This window comes from Octopus bimaculoides, chromosome 6, assembly GCF_046866305.1.
Source record: "Octopus bimaculoides isolate indiv1 chromosome 6, ASM4686630v1, whole genome shotgun sequence".
Taxonomy (NCBI): Eukaryota; Metazoa; Mollusca; class Cephalopoda; order Octopoda; family Octopodidae; genus Octopus; species Octopus bimaculoides.
In genome coordinates, this window is record NC_142933.1 from 4,765,145 (window position 1) to 4,787,644 (window position 22,500).

The following is a 22,500-nucleotide window of genomic DNA, read 5'->3' on the forward strand; positions in this document are numbered from 1 at the left end:
TATATGATGAATGGTTAGCCTCGCCCCCACTGCTCAAACCTGATGTTGGTTTGTTTATTTCCTCGTAAAGTAGCGGAGAGTCAAAAATCAAAATCCGATCGAGCACCAGGCTCCATATAAAAGATTGAATTCTGGGGCCAATTCGTTCGACTGAAACCCATTAAGGCGGTGCTGTAGCATGGCCGTAGTCTAATAAATGAAACAATAAAAAACTAAAAACAAAGAAAATAATAATACTTTGTATTCCATTAATTTGTTGCTGTTGTTGTTCACCTCAAGATCAGCGCTCATTGAACAAACCAACAAAGTTTTTCCATCCATGGCTATCTTTTAGCAATTTTAATTCAGCGTAAAATAATCTCCAAATTCCGTTCTCTTCTATGTCCTTCCGTCTATTTGCTTCAGACGAAAGGACATGCTATTTCTAGCAGGTCAACTGACCACCTAGCGACTCCTGCAAGTGACTGTTGCAGCAGCAATAACAGCAGCTGCAACAGCAGCAGGAACAGCAGCAGCGGTGGTGGCCCCAGTAGTAGTAGTAGTGGTAGTAGTAGTAGTAGTATTCTACTATCTCTAAGAGCCACCCAGCAAGATTCCCCCCTTCCTTCTCCTCCTCCCCCCTCCACGCAGTCCAGGTTCCACTAAACCCTAGCAACTGCATTCCTGACATTCCATTCCTTTCTGCTGCCCCTTCCTCTTTTTCCTCCTCTTCTTCTCCTTCACCCGACTCTCCTCATTCTTCATCTTCTTTTTATCTCTTTCACCAATACACTTTCTATCAATCACCTCATTCGCCCACCCACTTCCTCTTGGCCTCCTCTTCACTCTCTCACACTTTCCCCCTTTGTCTGCAACTAATTTACTCGCTACTACTCACTCCCTCTTCTTCAGACTCTCTCTCTCGCTCTCTCACTCTCTCTTTCTCTCTCCCTCTCTCTCTCTCTGTCTCTTACGCAAACTTTTCTCTTTCTCTATTCTTCCGCAATCACAAAGAAATCACACACAATCACTCACACACAATCACTCACACACAATCACTCACACACCTCCCTCACTTTCCCTCTCACTCTCACTCTCTTTCTCTCGCTATCTCTCTCTTTCCCTCTCTCCCTTTATCCCTCTTTCCCCCTCTCCCTTTCTCCCTCTTTCTGTCTCTTTCACTTATTTTCTCCTTTTCTCCCTCTCTCTTTCTATATTTTCTCTCTCTCTCTCTCTCTCCCTTTCTCCCTCTTTCTCTCGCTTTCCCTCTCTCCCTTTCTCCCTCTTTCTCATCTTTTCGCCTTTTCTCCCTCTCTCTTTCTATATTTTCTCTCTCTCTCCTTTTCACCCTCCTTCTCTTTCTTTCTCTCCTTCTCTCTTTCTCTCCCTCTCTCTATCTCTCACTCCCTCTCTATTTGTCTCCATATTTTCTCTCTCTCTCTCCCTTTCTCTCTTTCTTTCTATTCCTCTCTATCTATCTCCCACTCTCACTTTCTTTCCCTCTCTCTGTTCCCCCCTCACTCATTCACTCTCTCTCTCTCTCTCTCTCTCTCTCTCTCTCTCTCTCTCTCTCTCTGCCATACTTTTATTCCTTTCTCCTTGGCGGAATCGTTCACGCGCCGGACAAAATGTTTAGCAACATTCCATCCGTCAGCGCGTCCCGATTTCAAATTCCGTCCAGGTCTACCTTGCCTTTCATCCTTTCCAGATCGATAAAATAAGTCCCAGTTGTGTACTGGAGTTCGATGTAATCGGCTGAACCTCTTCTCCCGAATTGCTGGCCTTGTTCCAAAATTAGAAACCAATCTTTCTCAACAAATGAATTTCCTCGTGTCCTCCCCCTCCCTTAGAATCTTTCAGTCCCTCTTCCTTCCTCTTACTCTTCCCTTCTTGTTTCTGTTCCTCTCATCTTTCTTTATCTCTTGCATATAAAATTTGTTTTTCTTTATGTTTTATATTCACTGTTCATTTATTTAAAATGGCTGCGGTTTGTAGTAGACGAAACTAAGTGATCATTTCCGCTCTAGGCACGACGCCTGACATTTTGTGAGGAGGTGCTAGTCCATTACCGCAACACCAGTATTCAACTGGTATCTTATTTTATCGATCCCAAAGCATGAAAGAGAAAGTCAACCGTGGAGGAATTTGAACTCGGACAAAATTCCGCTAAGTATTTTGTCCGGCGTGTTAGCGATTCTCCGGGTTCACCGCCTTAACTATAGTTATAAGTAATAAAGTGTCGGGTAAAGGTTAAAAATCCCGTTCGGTCGTGAATCCCCATGGGATTGCACATAGAATGTTCCCCTCCGAGGCACAAATCTGGTCAAGGTTGTTCATGGAAGACCAGCAGTCGCCTATACCTACCAGTCTCCCCCACTCCACACCACTGATGTTATCCAAGGGAAAGGCAAAGGGGCCGATACAGCTTGGTACCAGTGACGTTGCAACTCATTTCTACAGCTGAGTGAAGTGGAACAACGTGAAATAAAGTGTCTTGCTCAAGTACACAACCCGGTCCGGGAATCGAACTCACTGCCTCATGATTGTAAGCCAGACGCTCTAACCACTGATTGAGTTAAAAACCTCTTGGATAATAAGAAAGCCGAAGGTTGCCTGTTTGACTCGAACCTTTATCCTCTGTAAACATGACAGCCATTTATTTATTTCATTTCTATTCATTTCTTCAAATCTTACGTTGGCTACCTTTCTTTCCTTTCTTATTTCACTGTTCCATTCATCTTTCTTTCTTTCCTACCTTCTTTCTTTCCTTCTTTCCTTCTTTCTTTCTTTCTTTTTTTCTTCCTTCCTTTCTTCCTTTCTTCCTTTCTTTCTTTCTTTCTTTCTTTCTTTCTTTCTTCCATACGTTCGCTCATTCATTCTTTCTTTCCTACATTTACTTCTTCGGTTTCGTTTCGCTATTCACCAATCCCTTCCATATTTCCCTTCTCTTTTTCTCTTCTTCTCATTTTCGTTCCATTTATTTCATTCAGTCATTTACTTTCAGCTTCTTACATAATTCCTTGCCTTATATTTTCATTCACAATATCTGCGAATGTTTCGTCGTTGTTCCACTTTTTCTGTTTCAGAATCTTCAGACAATTCAATGCAATGAATCCTAGAAAATATGTGTGTGTGTGTGTGTATGTGTGTGTGTGTGTGTGTGTATGTGTGTGCGCGCGCGCGTATGCGCGTATGCCTGTCGCGTGGATGCGTCTGTGCGATTGCATGTGGGTATGCACGCCTTTATAGATGTATGTCTCTTCTATCTTTTTAATTATAATAAATCTTCCACTGAGGAGGGAGCCGATCCCCCCCCCCACAAAAAAAAAGAGAAAGCTCCATCTTTGGGATGTAGTTAACACAGAGAAATTCACATTTAGAACTTGAGAAAAGTCTTGCATAATTTTACTGTTCCACTCACAGATTGCACTCATAATTTACGAATTAGATGGTCGATTTCTGTTTTTGAAAACCCCAGTTTATGTATGTATGTATGTAGTGAATCCAAGCCAAGAAGAACAAACAAGAAAAAAAAGAAACAATAACGTGAGGACGTGGTACAAGTATTGTATTATTGTATTATCAGACGCTCAGGAAAGGAAGGCAAGAGTAATTAATGTTTCGAGCCAAGCTCTTCTTCAGAAATAGAGGAAAGTCCAAAGGAAGGGAAGACGGAGGCAGAAAATCGATACATTTGATTGTATGTATGCATGAATGTATGCGTGTATGTATGCATGTATGTATGCTTGTATGTATGCATGTATGTATGTATGCATGACTATCCATATATATATATATATATATATATATATATATATATATATATATATATATATATATACGTGTATGTTCCCTCCAGCTGTTAACTACTTGAAGGTTTTTTTGTCTTTTTTTAACCTGTAAAGAAGGAACTAATTTTTCACTGAAATATGAAGCCCCATCATTGGAATGTAGATAACGAAAGGAAGTCATATGTTGAACTTTAGACATATCTTCCGTAAGTGTAATAATAATTCGGCCTGGGGGTGCGGCACGTGAGCAAATCTGTCTGATCATTCAAATAGATCGGACATCACGACTGAACTCTGTCAGTGTTTTGTAATTGTTGTTAGTGTTTGGATGTATGCAAACCTCATCTGGCAAACAGACGAAACAACTTGCAGTATTTGTTTCAGACGCAATTATTGAGGGACCACATTAACTAATGTCTCCTTCATTTTTTGAAATGACCACGCAGAAATTTTCTTGTTAGTTTGTTTACACATCGTACATTAATGTGATTTTTTTTTTTTTTCATCAAGAATATCCAGCTTTATTCATAGAGAAATATGTCGAGAAGAATAAATGTTTGCGTGATGGTAAGTTAATCAATTTTGAAGACCAATTTATTCTTCTCCGTGAATATTTACTGTGCTTCTTTTTTCTATTTTATTATATTTCTATCACCGCTCAAATTTAGTCTGTCTAATAAGCAGTCATACTAAAGTATCTGATTCAATGTCAGGTACGTAAATAGCTTCACACAAGTTTTGAACTTGGAACTTAAAATTTATCCCATATATAACTGCATGTATGTCCTTGTGGTAATACGTTTGCACCTTAGGCAAATGTCTTCTATTATAGTCTCGTGCCGACGAAAGCCTTTTGAGTAGATTTGGTAGAAGGAAACTGAATGAAACCTATTGTATATATACACGTATATATAAATATCTGAGTGTGCGTGTGTGTTCTCCACCAATGCTTAAAATCCGGTATTGGTGTGTTTACAGCCTCGTAAATTAAGGATTCGTCGAAAGTAACTCATAGAATAAGTTCCAGGCTTTACGAAAATACATTTTGGGTTCCATTCATTCGAGTAGAAATTCTTCAAGTATATGCCCCAGCATGACTACAGTCTCCCGAATGAAATAAATATAATAAATAAATAAAAATAAAAGATAAAATAAACGTAAGGGTATGTCGACTGATTGCGTCATATTGACGCTTAATGAATAGTAAGTTGGATGTAGACGCTCTTAGAAGGGTGGCTGACGTCAATTGGATACACTCAACGTAGTGCAGATACTATATATATTGGTGTAAAAGAGTTGCGGTTAATCAGCTATAAAATGGAGGGAATCGTCTTTTAATCAGGTGCAAAATTTGACCTTAAATTCTTTGGATCTACGACATCAATTTGGCACGAGCAGTGGTTGATGGTATGCGAAGACTTGTCTTGGTATCAGCCGACATGTCCATTTGTCGTCAACGCGCATCCTTTCCCCATAATACACACATGCACAACACATACATAAAAGTAATTCAATGATAAACTCCAAAGATCTCATTAATTATGAAAGAAATTATACTTTTAACATCCATGTAACTTCTACCGTAATGGTTACAGAAGATTATAATGAGAAATTGATTTGGGGTAGTTTAATGAGGCTGAGAACATATACGGAAAGTTCTGGTTTTACCAAATTAGCGGGCAACTAATTAGACTTTCATTTCGAATTAAGTATCTTGTAAGGTCCCTGCATCCTTTTTAATGAAACCAGATGTATTAAGAGATGTAACCGTTGCTATGCAAGTGGAATATCTAGGCTAACAGACGTGTCTATGATTGTACAGCTCCAGGATTAGTCCTGATATTATGATCAAGCAACAAAGAGAGGGACATGCACTGCCAATGCAACAACAATACCAGAAGCAGCAGCAGCAGCAGAAACAGCAGCAGCAGCAGCGGCGGCAACAGCAACAGCAACAAAAACGGGAAAATAGCTATGAGAATGAGTGACATCTATTAGAACGATAATTTAGGAAAAAATGTAGATCGATAATGGAAACTATCAAAGGAAAATGTTAGATATGTCGAAATCTTTAAAAACATTTAATTTAATTGCTGACCAGCACAGTTTAGTCAAAGTTAATCGCAAAGAGAGCGAAAGTTGACATGTTATACATACATACATACTTACACACACACACATACATACATACATTACATACATACCTATGCATATATATATATATATATATATATATATATATATATATATATATATATATATATATATATAGATGTGTGTGCGTGCTTATAGAGACAGGCATGCACTCAATAACAGTACCATATGTATATGCATACCTAAGGACACATATATGGACAATTTTGTAAATATAAATGTGTGTATATGTGTGTGTGTTTATGTAGGTGAGTATATATATATATATATATATATATATATATATATATATTTACACACACACACACATACATATATGTACATATACACACATATTCATATGTGCGTGCGTGTGTGCATGTGCGAGTTAAATATATATATATATATATATATATATATATATATATATATACACGTTTGTGTGTGTATATACACATACACCATATTTATGTGTTCAGTAAGTGCAGCTGTCAACTCTGGACGACATTCGTTTTATATTTCTTTCTCGATATTACATTTGTTTAATGTGTAACTTTATTCGAACTGACATAAGTAATGAAATTACAACTATGACACAGCATAAAAACATAATTTTGCACAAAACAAGAATAAAATTACTTTTCTTCTCCTGCCTGTCAGGCAAGTGATGTGTCGTCTGCTTTTAAAATTTGCTCACGTGACATTTTGTGTCGTATGTTATGTCTAACCGCGTTTCTTTCTTCTCTCTTTACACTTCGCTTAGCCTCTCTCTTACTCTCACACATACATTCACTCAGTCATTTTTTCTCTCTCTCTGTCTCTCTTTCCCTATCACTCACTTTCTCTCCCTCCATCTTTGTTTCTCTGTGTGTATTCATAACAATGTTTAGTTTTACAAATAGCTGTAGAGTATACATAACATTGCTTTTGCTGAAATATGTAAAGGAATGATTCAACTTACTAAAGCATTACCAAATATGCATTGGTTCAAGATTTTTTATAGCTTTGGGTGGCTCCTGAAGGAATTTATATCTCATAAAGACACACAGGCACACAAACAAGCACAGACAGGCACACACATATTCACATATGCTTATATACATACATACATACATATATATATATATATATATATATATATATATATATATATATATATATATATATTTATATATATATATACATATATATATATATATATATATATATATATATATATATATATATATATATATATATATATATATATATATATATATATATATATATATATATATATATATATACATATATATAACCTAGCAGTTAAGCAAAGAGACCGATAGAACAAGAACTAAGCTTTAAAACGATAATTAGTTTTGTCAATTCATTTGACTAAAAAATCTTCAGGGTGAGGCCAAAGCATGGCCGCAGTCTAATGACCGAACCATGAAAAGGATTAACGATAAATACCTATGCCAGCATGGAAGGTGGACGTTAAACGACGACGACGATGATGCTGCTGATGATATATTCACAAAACTTGTGCGCGTATATAATCTTTAAAATGGATCCTTGGAAATTATTGTCGTTTAACGTGCAACATATTATTGTAGATACACTCTCCAATGGTGGGATATATTTGAACCTATTGTATATTTCACCATTTTGTTCTGTACACGTCCCACTTCCTTCGCAGATTATCTTAGCAAGTCACCATCACTGTATCTTTCATTGTCTTTCCATGTATTATCTACTTATAATAGTTGTCGTTTTTGCTAAAACTTTTATTCTCGTTTTCCGCATCCTCCATCTTAGTGAATTGTCGACCAGTTTCGGAACCAGTGAAACACCAAAATCGCATAAATGTAGTCTTCGCCATGAATTCCGAATCTGAAAACATGCAGAATAACAGACACATATTTCAGCTCATCGACTGTAGGCAAACAAACATCATAAGGATATCTTTTTATGTCATAGGATTATCATCTCCGGATTTAATATAGCATAACATTTTATCCCGCTAAATATAATGATTTATTTTAAGTGAGTAATATGAATGTTTTAATAAGCATTACAAATGTTCCTATTCCTAAATCTCCATTCGCTGATATTATCTTCTCTCCCGAATTTCTTTGTTGGGTGGTGGTGTTTTCATCTATCGCTTTTCTATCTAGTTCTGGTTCCTATAACGAAGTTTTACAGTTACAATGGTTTCTTGTAGTAAATGCTTGTCCATAGTAGATTTAAGGGCATACATCGATAACCAATGTCTAAGAAAAAAAAATCAAGACATATTAAATATTAGACGGAAAACTTATGTTTTTGACATAAAATTGAAACTTCTGGTTCCACTTTCACTTCATCCAGAAAGGATTATCTCCCCTACAATAGTTGAACACCAATTCCATGCATGAAATAAATATGTTTTCCATTAGTAGCCGTTAGTAATGATGTGTAGTTACATTCTTTTATTTTTACTTGTTGCAGTCATTTGACTACGGCCATGCTGGTGCTCCGCCTTTAGTCGAACAAATCGACCCCAAAACTTCTACTTTGGAAGCCTACTAGTTACACTATCGGCTTCTTTTGCATCAGTTGTCAGCATCGGTTGTCAGCATCGGTTGTCAAGTGATGGTGGGGAGACAAACACAGATAAACACACACTAATATACAACGGGGCTTCTTTCAGTTTCCGTCTACCAAATTCACTCAAGACTTTGGTCGGCCAGAGTCTATAGTAGAAGACAATTGCTCAAGGTGCCACGTACTGGGACTGAACTCAGGGCCAGGTGGTTGTTGAGCAAGCTACTCAGCACACAGACGCTCCATCGCCTAGCAGTTTTCCATTTTAGCATCTTCACAACCTCCAATAACTAAGTTCAATTATAAAGGAGAGATGAATAACGCTTCTCAGACTTTTATCGTCATATTCATAAGTCTGTAATGAGGGAGGAGATATTAGAGTTGTATTAAAATACAGACTTTGTGCTTGTATTGCTGGGTCTCCTATTTCCTTGGGCTGTCCACTCACACACACACACACACACACACACATATATATATACATGTGGACAAAACTTGTAAACATAATCACAAAATAACATCTGCACATATGCTTATAAACTCTCTCTCGCTCTCTCTCTCTCTCATTCTATCTCGCTTTTTCTCCACCCCCACTTTCTATCTGTGGGTCTGTAGGCATATATAGATACAGATATGTACACACACACAAACACATACGCACACACACACACAGACTCACACACACACACACACACACACACACACACACACACACACATATATATATATATATATATATATATATGCATGCATATATACACACCATCATTCACACACCCACACATCACAGACACACATGCACACGCACGCATCCGCACATCACAGTCACTACACTGTGTCCATACGCACACACTTACACGTTCTCACATACGCACGCACGTTCCGGGGGTCACCAATACTTTATTATCTCCCCTTCTTCGTAGCTCTCCTGTCTAACTACATTTGTCCAGCCAGTGGCCATGATTGGCCGCCAGCTCCAAAAGTTTTTTTTTTTTTTAATTCTCTCTCTGTTTATTTCCTCGTTTTTCTTTCTGTTGAAGAGCGTAAGGGCTCGAAACGCAAAAGAGTTTCTCACTTTCAAGGGCGTCAAACTAATATACCTGCTATTTGTTCATACACCTGTTTTCGTCTTTTGTTTTTCTGTAAATTTCAAGTATATGTATATATATATATATATATATATATATATATATATATATATATATATATATATATATATATATATATATATATATATATATATATATATATATATATATATATATATATATATACATATATATATACACATATACACTTAAGCTACTGGAAGTGCACAACGATATTCAATTGGAAAAAATTAAATAAACAGATTATAACACACGAATTTGCTTTCTCCTTTTTTTTTCTTCCTGCCCCCCACCCTAAATAGGAGAACGAGATGAATGAAAATTAACAAAAGACATAGAAAATCGATTTACGAGACGCTATGCAAACGGACATATACGCATAACAGCAATACACACACACATACACACACACACACACACACACACACACACACACATACGCAAGTGTTTTATATACACACAGAGAAACATTCATACATGCATACATCTACACTTGTATATTCATATACACACGGACAAAGAAAGAAAGAAACAATGAAACACGAAGAAAGATTACAAACTTAAATGGGGTCTCGTATTTAATTGTGCGACTCAGACCTAGGGGTAAGGAAACCTGAAAATTTTACGTCAATCTGAGAGTTTCTTGACGCACGAAGACAATGTTCATCATCGTTCTAATTTCCAAACGCTACTCTTTCCGCCCACATTATTGCACAGACGTCATTCGCTTTAACATGAACAATACAAACTTGAAATGAAAAATGAAAATTTCATCTACATGTATGCGTTCTAAAACCGTCATTGACAACACGCCCTCACAAATAACACGGACACACATAACTACACACGCCAATACAGAGTAACCATATATGAATATATATATATATATATATATATATATATATATATATATATATATAGAGAGAGAGAGAGAGAGTGAGATACATACATACATACATGCATGCATAGATACACACACACCACATGCATGTATGTATGTATGTATCTCACTCTCTCTCTCTCTCTCTCTCTCTCTCTCTCTCTCTCTATATATATATATATATATATATATATATATATATATATATATATATATATATATATATATTCATATATACGTGCATATATATGTACACATACATACATATATTTATATATATACATACATATATATTTATATATATATATATACATGTACGTATATATATATATATATATATATATATATATATATATATATATATATATATATATATATATATATTCATATATATGCAAATATCCACACATATACATGCATGAATCTGAGTGCGCATGCGAGTGTATGCGTGAATATAAAGCATGTAATAGGAAGTGTTATTTGTGTGTGGATATATATATATATATATATATATATATATATATATATATATATATATATATATATATATATATGTATATATATATATATGTATATATATATATATATATATATATATATATATATATATATATATATAATATATATATATATATAATATATATATATATATATATATGTATATATATATATTTATATATATATGTATATATATATATGTATATATATATATATATATATATATATATATATATATATATATATATATATATATATATATATATATATATATATATATCTGCATGTATATATGTATATATATATATGTAAATATATATATATATATATGCATATGCACACATTACGTCTATATTTGTGCGTGTGTGTGTGTGTGTGTGCATATGTGGGTGGCTATACGCGTGTATATAAGTTATTTCGTGATATTTACATTGAACACAGCCTATTTATCTTCTTTTATCAATTTATAAAATAGAAAAAGATGGAAAAGAAAAAGACAGAAAAAAAGAAAGCAGATTTGTTGTGTGTGGGTGGGAAATACTAACAAATTTAGAATCCGATAGAATCTCACGCATTATTCTCACCCACACATTAACGATTACTATTTCTTTTATGACACTCTCACACCTCACACTCCCACTCTCTCACATAACTCTTTTTTCCCTTCCATTTATTCCTATCAAATGTATACGCATATCTATGTGTTCGTGTGTGTGCTTGTGTGTATACACACATATCTAAAGTTATATATATATATATATATATATAGACATAAACATATATACACATATATACATACACACACACACGTATATATATATATATAATATATATATATATATATATATATATATATATATATATATATATATATATATATATATATATGGACATAAATATATATACATACACACACACACGCACGCGGAAAAACACACACACACACACACACACACACACATATATATATATGTATGTATGTACTATATTAATTTATATATATTTATGCTGGTCTTCTGAATATCTCTCTCCCCCCTACCCGTCTCGTTTCTCCCTCTCGCGCTCTCTGTCTGTCTGTCTCTCTCTCTCTCTCTACCTCTCTCTCTCTCTCTCTCTCTCTCTCTCTCTCTCTCTCTGTGCGATGTGACTGTTTGTATAAATGAAAGTACGTCTGTTTGTTTTTATTTACGTATCACATTGATAGGTATAATCTATATGTTACCTGCAAAAATTGATATCCCACTATACATTATATTCATGAGACTGTCATCAATTGCGAACAGTTCCATAAAGTGCGTGTGTACATATAGGTGTGTCAGTGTGCGTCTGTTTTTGAGAGTATGTGTATATGCGTACAGGCATTCATATACAAACGGAGATATACAGACATCGAACACCAACCCCCCACAACCACACACGCGCACACACATTCTTACACACACACACAGACATATATATATATATATATATATATATATATATATATATATATATATATATATATATGCACACATACACGCAAACGTACGCGAACATATGTTAATACGCAGGAGTTATTGAGTGAATGAAGGGCCATTAATCTCCTCCATTGGCTCTTAACTGTTATCTTTTACTAGAGTCTCAGACCTACCGAAGCTTGCTCATTGGATATGCTATATGGAAACTGAAAGAAACACGTCGTATATATATATTATATATATATATATATATATATATATATATATATATTGAAGGATATTTGCCATCTAAATGTGGTTAACCCTTAAGAGTCGATTCTACTGTAGCCTGTAGCCCTAGGAAGACATCTCATCCAGCTGGCTATTGACACACTATCTGTGCCCTATCAGTATTTGCAAAGGAAGTCATTGTTCCCATCTCCAGCCTGACGTGATATGTAAGCATATGTATGTATATATAATTAGATACAAGGTCGACAATGTGACACACGGAAAAAGTTGCATATGAATCGTAGACGCTTTTCCCCCCGTTATTTATCTTCCAAAAACCGTAGCAATTTCACGTCTTTAAAAATATGTTTGTTTGTTGTTGTGGCGTCAATAACAACAAGGTGCAGGAGATCAATGAACGAATATCAAAGATTGAGACAAAAACATACAAACGGTAAAGATCGACAGAATAAAAGAAGGCATAGAGGAAAACGGCACATGCAGTTGATATATATAAAATATTCACACACCATCCTTACGTCAATGAGGCGACATTGAGACAAAACATGTGTAGAAACAACGCTAAAGGAAAATGATGTGTGTCTTTGCGTCTGTGTTTTACCCCACCCCTGATCAAGAAAGAGTGTTCGTCTTTTGACGTCCCTATAACTTAACGCTACAGTATAAGACACATATAGAGGTAGTAGCACGCTTTAAAAAGCAACAGAACTGGAGTATATAAATATTTAAGGACGGTTTCATTCGGTTTCATGCAAGATTCGTCGGCTTGTCTTACTGACCTTACCTCCTTACATGACCAAATCTATCTTTCCACTCTCTTTCTCTCACACATACTCTCTCTCTCTCTTTCTCACTGTCATGCTTTGCATATATATATATATATATATATATATAATATATATATATATATATATATATATATATATATATATATATATATATATACATACATATATATGTATATGTATATAAGATACACACACACACACACACATATATATAATATAGATTTCTTTCAGTTTCTGCCTACCAAATCAACCCACAAGGCTTTGGTCGCCCCGAGGCTATACTAGAAGACATTTGCCCAAAGTGGCACGCCGTAGTACCGAACCTGGAATTATGTGGTTGGGAAGCTAGCTTGTTCCCACACTTATATATATATATATAATCTATATATACATACATATATATATATATATATATATATATATATATATATATATATATATATATATATATATATATATATATATATATATAATATATATATATATATATATACACACACACATACATGCACACACACATACAGATAAATAGATAGATAGATATATAGATAGATAGATAAATAGATAGATAGATAGATAGATAGATAGATAGATAGATAGATAGATAGATAGATAGATAGATGGATGGATAAATGGATGGATGTCTTTCACAAGATTTGGGCAACAGAAAGCTTTTGAGTGAGTGAACGGTTTAGCGAATGTACTTCAATATGCAATCCATTCTGGAATCATATAGCCTCAAAGAAAACTTCTTTTCCTCACAGAAATGGCCACCAATACTGTTTTCCTGTCGGAAAAATGTTCTTATGACATACACTTGCCTCCAATAATAATAAATGCATATGCACTCTTGCATTCACACATACACTGCACTCATACTTGCGCGTATATAGTGTGCATTTGTGTGTGTGCAGTGAGGTACAACAGAGCGGGTATACGTGGGACTAGAGGGAAAGTAAGGCTCGTTTGAAGGATATAGGTAAATAGAAGAATAGAACAGAATAGTTAGATAGATTCCAGATAACAGCACTTGTCAGATGACTTCATAGAGAGCGACATAACGATTGCTATTTGTTGTATATAAAATAAATCACAACAGGAACGAACACGGTATATCATGGATGGAGGTGGGTGGGCTTTGCAGTGAATTCACTGGTCCAAACAAATAATCAAATCTCTCCGACATGAACTGGTATTACGTCAATACAACGCAACGGTGACGCCTGAATGATTTTCACTGATGGAGCAGCTGACGTCACTGGTTATCAATGTGGGCGACAGATAGCCGAGCTCTCTAATGTTGGAGGAGGCAAAGACTGAGAGAGAGACAGAGCGAGAGAGTGGAGGAAAAGAGAGGAAAGATGATCGAATGAAGGCGAGTGAATAGTTTTTTCAGTCTTTTCAATTCTTAACCCATTTCATAGCGATCTCACGTCACAGGCCTAATAGCATGCGTTGGTGTTCGACATGTTTTTGTTGATAACTCTGCTGCTGCGACTACTGCTGCTGCGACTACTGCTGCTGCAGCTGTACTATTGTCGTCGCCGCTGCTGCTGCTGCTGCTGCTGTTGTTGTTGCTGACTTTGTGTGTGTTTGCCTCTCTTTCGTATTCCTTTGATTGTTATTGCGTTTGTGTGCTTGTGTGTGTGTGAGTGTGTATGTGAGTGTGTGTGAGAGAGAGAGAGTCCGTGTGTGAGTGAGTGTGTGAGTAAGTGTGTGTGTGTGTGTTAAACGAGAAACAGAGTTTCTTAGGTGAGTGTGTGTGTGTGTGTGTGTGTGTGTGTGAAGGTTGCCTTTCGTTTATTTTGGCTGCTGGCAAGACTCTATCAATCTAAACGACAGCTTTGGCTGTGTGTCTGTGTGTCTGTCGCTTCGGCAAAATGAGAGTACGCGTGGATGTATATGCGGAATAACACAGATACTGTATACTATATATATATGACATAATGGTTGGATATATAATAATAATAATAATAATAATAATAATATAATGTAATATAATGTAATATATATAAATATAAGAAAAACTACGAGTGCGTAAATGAGTGTATGGTTATATATATATATTTATATATATGTATGTTGGCATCAAAAGTTGAAAGTCAACTCAGACTTACGCACCTGGTTGACTTGTCTTTGACAGTGATGTGTGAGTGTGTGTGTGTGTGTGTGTGTGAGAGAGAGAGAGAAAGAGAGAGAGAGAAGAAGAAGAAGATACAGACAGAGAGCGAGCATGTATATTTCGTGTGTACAAACTGTTATGCGTATATCTGCCTGTACTGTCATATGTATCTGTGAATATCTGTCTGGGCGTTATATGAATGTCTCTCTCTCTCTATATATATATACACACTCATATATACAAGACACTCAGGCACACGCGCACACACACACATAGACACACACACACACACACACACACACACACAGACACATGCATACACACACATACACATGAAGCCAAACAGTCACAAAGAAGGACAATCGTACTTGCTGAGGGGCAACATTAGACATCAATTACATCGTTAGAGTTTATCAATATACACACAAGCGCAGGCACACTCATATTTATGTATACATTTGTATATACACATACATACACACATACATACATACATATACATAGATAAACATATATACATATATCTATATCTATATCTATCTATATATATATATATATATATATATATATATATATATATATATATATATATATATATATATATATATATATATATATATATATATATACATATATATATATATATATATATATATATATAAGGCGAGGAAGGCGTACAGCCGTCTATATGTGTATTTCGGTTATTACAGCTGAATGATAGTCATGCATATGTATGATGGTATACATGAGTATTTCCATATATATAATATAATACATTTATGTGTTAATGGATGGTAACTTTGAAACAGGAAATTACTGAGAGAAAATTAGATCTTGCTTATATATTATACATATATGCGAAAGATAAAGGTGTACATATATTGGGCCTATGTGTAAACAGATATTTACCTATTTATATGTTTATGTGTATATATGTGTATGTGTGTATATTTGTGCCTGTTTCTGTGTGGGTATGCGTGCGTATGTGCCCGTAAATGTGGAGACAACGTGATACAAACACGTTCAAACAGCCGTGTATTATGTTTGTATATGTGTTAGAGTGTGTTTATGTGTGTGTGTGTATACGCATACACACACACATATATATTGTTATATAAACATTTATGCACATTATAACATTATATATTTATAAATAAAAATAAAGATGCACATATATATATACATATATATAAATAAATATATATATATGTACATACGTGCGTGTGGGTGTGTATATTTGTGTGTGTGTGTGTGTGTGTGTGTATCGGGGGTGTGTATCTACATAAACGCAGATTATGGGATAGAGACATTGGCATTGAGAAATAGACGTATAAAGTGAGAACTTGGGTTACAGACAATTTTATCATTAAGAAACATATCGACACTGAAGGAAATACATGGACAGAGGCTGCATAACCCAAAGGGATCCATACATGGATGTTTACTCACAGTCCCCATGCATATTGTGGCACTCCGTCGGTTACGACGACGACGGAACAGCCTGCTCGTGAAATTAACGTGCAAGTGGCTGAGAACTCCACAGACACGTGTACCCTTGACGTAGTTCTCGGGGAGATTCAGCGTGACACAGAGTGTGACAAGGCTGGCCCCTTTGAAATACAGGTACAAGAGAAACAGGAAGAAAGAGTGAGAGAAAGTTGTGGTGAAAGAGTACAGCAGGGTTCACCACCACCCCTTGCCGGAGCTTCGTTGGGCTTTAGGTTTTTTTCGCTCAATAAACACAATGTCCTGTCTGGGAATCGAAACCGCGATCCTATGACCTCGAGTCCATTGCCCTAACCACTGGACCATTGCGCCTCCACGCCCCCGGGCATATACTCAAACAGATACACACATAATTTCTTAAATATTAATTCCGCAAGATTAGAAATTGTACTCAATACGAACTGTGTTGTAGTGGATGATTCGGGTGAAACGTGGGTTTACTGCCTGTTTCTTGTTTATGTGGTATTGAAATATGCTTCCAAATAGTTCCTCAACTTTAGCAGTATGTTGACATCTTGCACAGGTATCATGCACTTGCATTCATTAATTACATGCTTAATATTCTTTTCTGCTGTGCATGAATGGAATCGCACATCAAGAGAGATGAACCTGAACATCCAGTAAAATAGTTCTTCGTCATGATCAAATAACTGGCAGAACGGCCACTGCAGACGATGCAAGTTGATAGCCTCTACTTTGAATGTTTGGCTGTTTTTGTTGTAACTTGACGAACAAAACAAGTTACCAAAATATTACAAAACTTTTGACTCAACATAATATTTTGTTGCATCGTAAATACATGCAGAAAAAAAAAAAAAAACTTAGATCACACATTTCCTCAAATATGATGTAGTTATTTGTCCATATATATTTTGTAAACTATAAAACCTGGTTAGTATGTAATTAGAGCTGTCACTGCAGTAATGAGCTCTTAATGTGAAAGATTTATGGAAAGATTTAAAGCAAGTTTGCATTATACATAACCAAAAACCACTTAGTTTTGAGGTGTGTATAATTCAATATGTGTATAAAAAATTATATTTCAATTACTCCAGAAGCTGTTTCTGCTAAGATGATAAATTAAAAATTATGAATACATGTATGTAGTAATGGTTTGAAGTATGTATAGATGTAAGGTCATATACATACATACATACGTTATATATACATACACAAATATATATATATATATATATATATATATATATATATATATATATATATATATATATATATATATATATATATATATATATATATATATATATATATATATATATATACTTAAGTAATACGTGCGAGTTGTGTGTGTGTGTGCCTCTGTTCATGCAAAGTGCGTGTGTATTGTTGTGTCTGTGAGTGTTTGTAACGGCATACATGTATAGGTGTGTGTATAATAATCGAGCTCACCTCACCCTCCTGCCAACTTTACACACACCTACAGACATGATTCTTTTCTCTCTCTCTCTCTCTCTCTCTCTCTCTCTCTCTCTCTCTCTCTCTCTCTCACCTTCCATCCGCCTCCTTTTCTATTAAAACATAATCTCAATTGCAATTTCTAAATCCGAATTTCTGACTCCAAAACCACTCCAAACTTTCCTACACCACCTGTCTTTCACAAGTGATTGAACCTCGGCAACCGCCCTATTGGAAGCTTCCTAACGCTTAGCCACGCACAACCGGGCAATTTTATGTACATCCACTGACAATCACCGGGTTTAAATTAAAATATTAAATTTTGCAGGCAATCTATTGCTCATCTTCCTGCCCTTTATATAACATTACCTACAAACATTTTAACACGATTTATTTTAGGGAGGCAGGACGTTGCCTTTCTGATTGCTTTACGGAGCTTATCCAAAGCACATTACAACGTATATCTGGCCAACCTTTTAACACCATCTGAGCAACATGTTGTCCACATATGTTACCCAGTTATCAGCGTGAAACATCTTCGCGAACCATAAATCCTCTTGCTAAAGGAAACGGAAGAGACAACATTTCAAGTCTAAACACGGAATTATGTCCCTGACGGGGTCGCACGAGCATTCTCATCCTACTCCAACACATCCTCTTAGTTCAATAAGCTCATTTGCATCCTTTATTTCCTCTCACACTGCTATTTTTCCCTCCACACCAACCACGTACAGTTTCGCTTTTCATTTTTCTTTCTTTCACTATCTCTCTCACCCAAGTTCTTTCTCCTACTGGTTCCAACTTACATACAAAGCTCCTGTTGACTTGTGTTCTTCATCAGACGCAGGCATTTCCTCAGAGAGGGGTTATACAACTGTGCTCTCTTTCATTTCCCGTCATTTGATGTTACAGTGAAGAAGGATTCTTTCCGAAGCGTTGAATATTCCATACACTCCACAGTTAATTTCACTGTGCTATTTCTGTCGGACTTTGTAAATAATAGATTTATTGGCGTCGCAGACCACTTCCAGTGTTCTGGTTGCTGAATTTCCAGGCAACAGGGAGTCAAACAACTACCAGAATGTTGTCAAACGCTGAGAGTTGAACACACATATTTATACTATTCACAGATACTTTTACGTATATCCAATGGTTGGCATTTGACTGCAACAATGTGAGCTCATGAAGTGATTACGCAACTCCTGTTATTTTATCATCCATATCTATCTGTCTGGCAGCCTCTAAATGGTTAGTTGTATGCATGTAGCACATTGCAAAGTGAACTAGTGAGACTTGGAACTAGAGAGACTCCTGAACGCGTGGGTTATGGTGAGAGGATCACAAAATTCAAAACAAGGAAAACAATTTAGAATGATTATACAGTTCATATAGCTCCTTCCAGATATTTAGCTAAATGAAGTTTCGAAATCACCGAACCAACATGACGGTGACACTAGCGTATTTTACTTAAGAGAATAGCAATATGCCACCTCTAAGATTTCATATTCTAACAGCATACTTTCACGAATATAGAAAATCAAGGATTATAGGAAAATATGCAACATTCGTGAATCTTCGTGAATGAGGTAAAACCACTGGAAATCAACGCAATGCCTCACAAAATATAACATTTTAGAACTAATAGAATTATTATTTTTAAACAGAGTTTTTCTAACAATTATAGGAAACAATTCATGAGCGTCACACATACTAAGCGGAGACGGCTTCTCTGAGGAGTGGTCAACAACAAACCATGAAACAGTCCGTCAAGAGAGCCACTTGCTTTTATTTCGCCACATCAATAACCTGGACTCTATGTGTTTAGGTACTTATTTGCCGCATATGAAATCGTACAAAACACACGCACAAACACACGTGTGTCTGTGTGTGTGTATGTATGCATGTATACGATGAGCTGATGCTCTGATCCTTTCTATAAAATTTTATTTAAAATATATCAGTCATTGGAAGATTAAAGAAGCAGACATTCGAAAAAGGACATAACGTGGTGAGATTGAACCGCGCACCATGTTATTGGAATTCGTTCTTTATTACTCTGCGACACCAAAATCTGATTCATAAATATATAAATGGAGAGGAAATGAGGTAAACAACGCTAAAATGTCGCATCATTCGGCATTAATCCATTGATAGCTAGAAATAAAATGCTCCAAAAGCTAGTTTTCTTGAAAGGAGGATATGTCTAACGATTCCCACCTCCAGAATCTTTGCCAAAATTTCCTTTTATTTAATAAGGCTAATTATGGAACAATTCCACAGATACGTTTCAATATAGCTATAATATGCTTCCTAGTTGAGGTGAGCATGCTTCTACTCATATTAAAACTGCTTTATATTATTCCTCCCACAAGTTTGTGGAAGATGAAAAAATGTATCTATAAAAATCGATAATTTCCGGTGAGATCAATAGTATCCCGAAATAAAAAGCAGTTTAGAGAAAGAGAGGAAGAGAGCGGGAAGGAGAGGAGAGAGAAGGCACGTGATTGCTATTAGCCTATAGAAGAAAGTAAGTTAGAAGGCATAACAACACTATTTTTACCTACTGCTTTCATCTCAGAATGCTTTTATCACTATGGAGACACCTGATCAGAGACGCTCCAGAAGTGATCTTCCTGTCTTTTGGTATAAGAATACACTGCTTAATTTGTATTTCTTTCTGTAGAACAGTAGTAAGTGATCTGAAAGAATTTGACTAGCGCTTCCTAACAAACCAACTAATCACCTGGACTCCCCTCTCTCAGGCTTTACCTGTTTACGTTTTAAAGTTATATCTTCTCAAAACGAATAAACTCACTATTAAAGGCGTTCTAGCCGTGATCATCATGTAATGTTCTTTATGATATTCATTCATTTTCCCCAAGACGGTTGGATGTAATTTGATGGTATTTTAACTGCTTCATCTAGCAAGTATAGCGAACACGAAAAGGATACATCGCAGTTTGTATATGAGTTAAATGAAAGATTCTAAGGGGACACAAATAAAAGACATTGTCACCGATGTCTATCAGATTGCCATTAAAATGAGAGAAGTCTCCAAATGCTAAATATAGCAGTTATGGGTGAAAAACATAGTTTTCTGCTTTGGCATTAAGCCATAGAATGGGAGATGTAAGAGGATTTATTAAGGAATAGACTAGACTTTCCAGAAAAGCTAGGGGTTAGCATCATTCCAAACATTCGTGTTCCTATTATCTGGAAGTGCAAATCCAATCATTACGACTGAAATTACCGTCCCCTGAGGGGACAAACTTGTCATATTTTAGGAAGTGTAATACGACAAATCTCAGGACTTTGTTTATGAAACACTTGTCACAGAATAGCCCGTAGCCTCGTTCTTTTTCGAAGTCCTTTGCCCCGGCTTTCCAACTAGTGAGGAGAGAGATGTGGTAGCTGAGACCAATTCATGCTGGACTCATTTATAAGAGATCACACATGGCACCTTGTATTGGCAAAATTCATTTCTGTCTTCACTGTGACCCTCAGAAAACATATTGATTAAATGACAAAATACTCTGGATCCTATGATACTTGTTGATGATACACAAATACTTCCAGCAGCGCAATGGTTTTCTTTATAACATTATCTTTAAATAGCTGCTACAATTTTTGCGTGGGGCAAAGCATCTCTGGTATTTCTTTCTCCCGTCAGGTTTTGAATATCTTACAGCGTATTTCGTACAACTGAAACTGTCGATCTCATTTGCAAATAACAGGAATATGCTTCTAAGAATTTTGCTTCGAAGTCAATTGTTTCCTGGTAAAAACCCACACGGAATTACGTTGGACTAGTGTTCGCCATCCAAATCATGGTTTTACAAATGCATAAGTTGATCACCAATAAAATTTTGAATAGAGAAAATATACAAACATCTAAGGAACTGTTTTTATAAGCGTTAGTTGTAGGATTGTCTCATTGTAGGGGTACGAACTTTGAGTGTTTAGACTATCATATCCAGTTTCATATACGGTGTACTATTATTTTATTGAATTCTGTATATCAAATG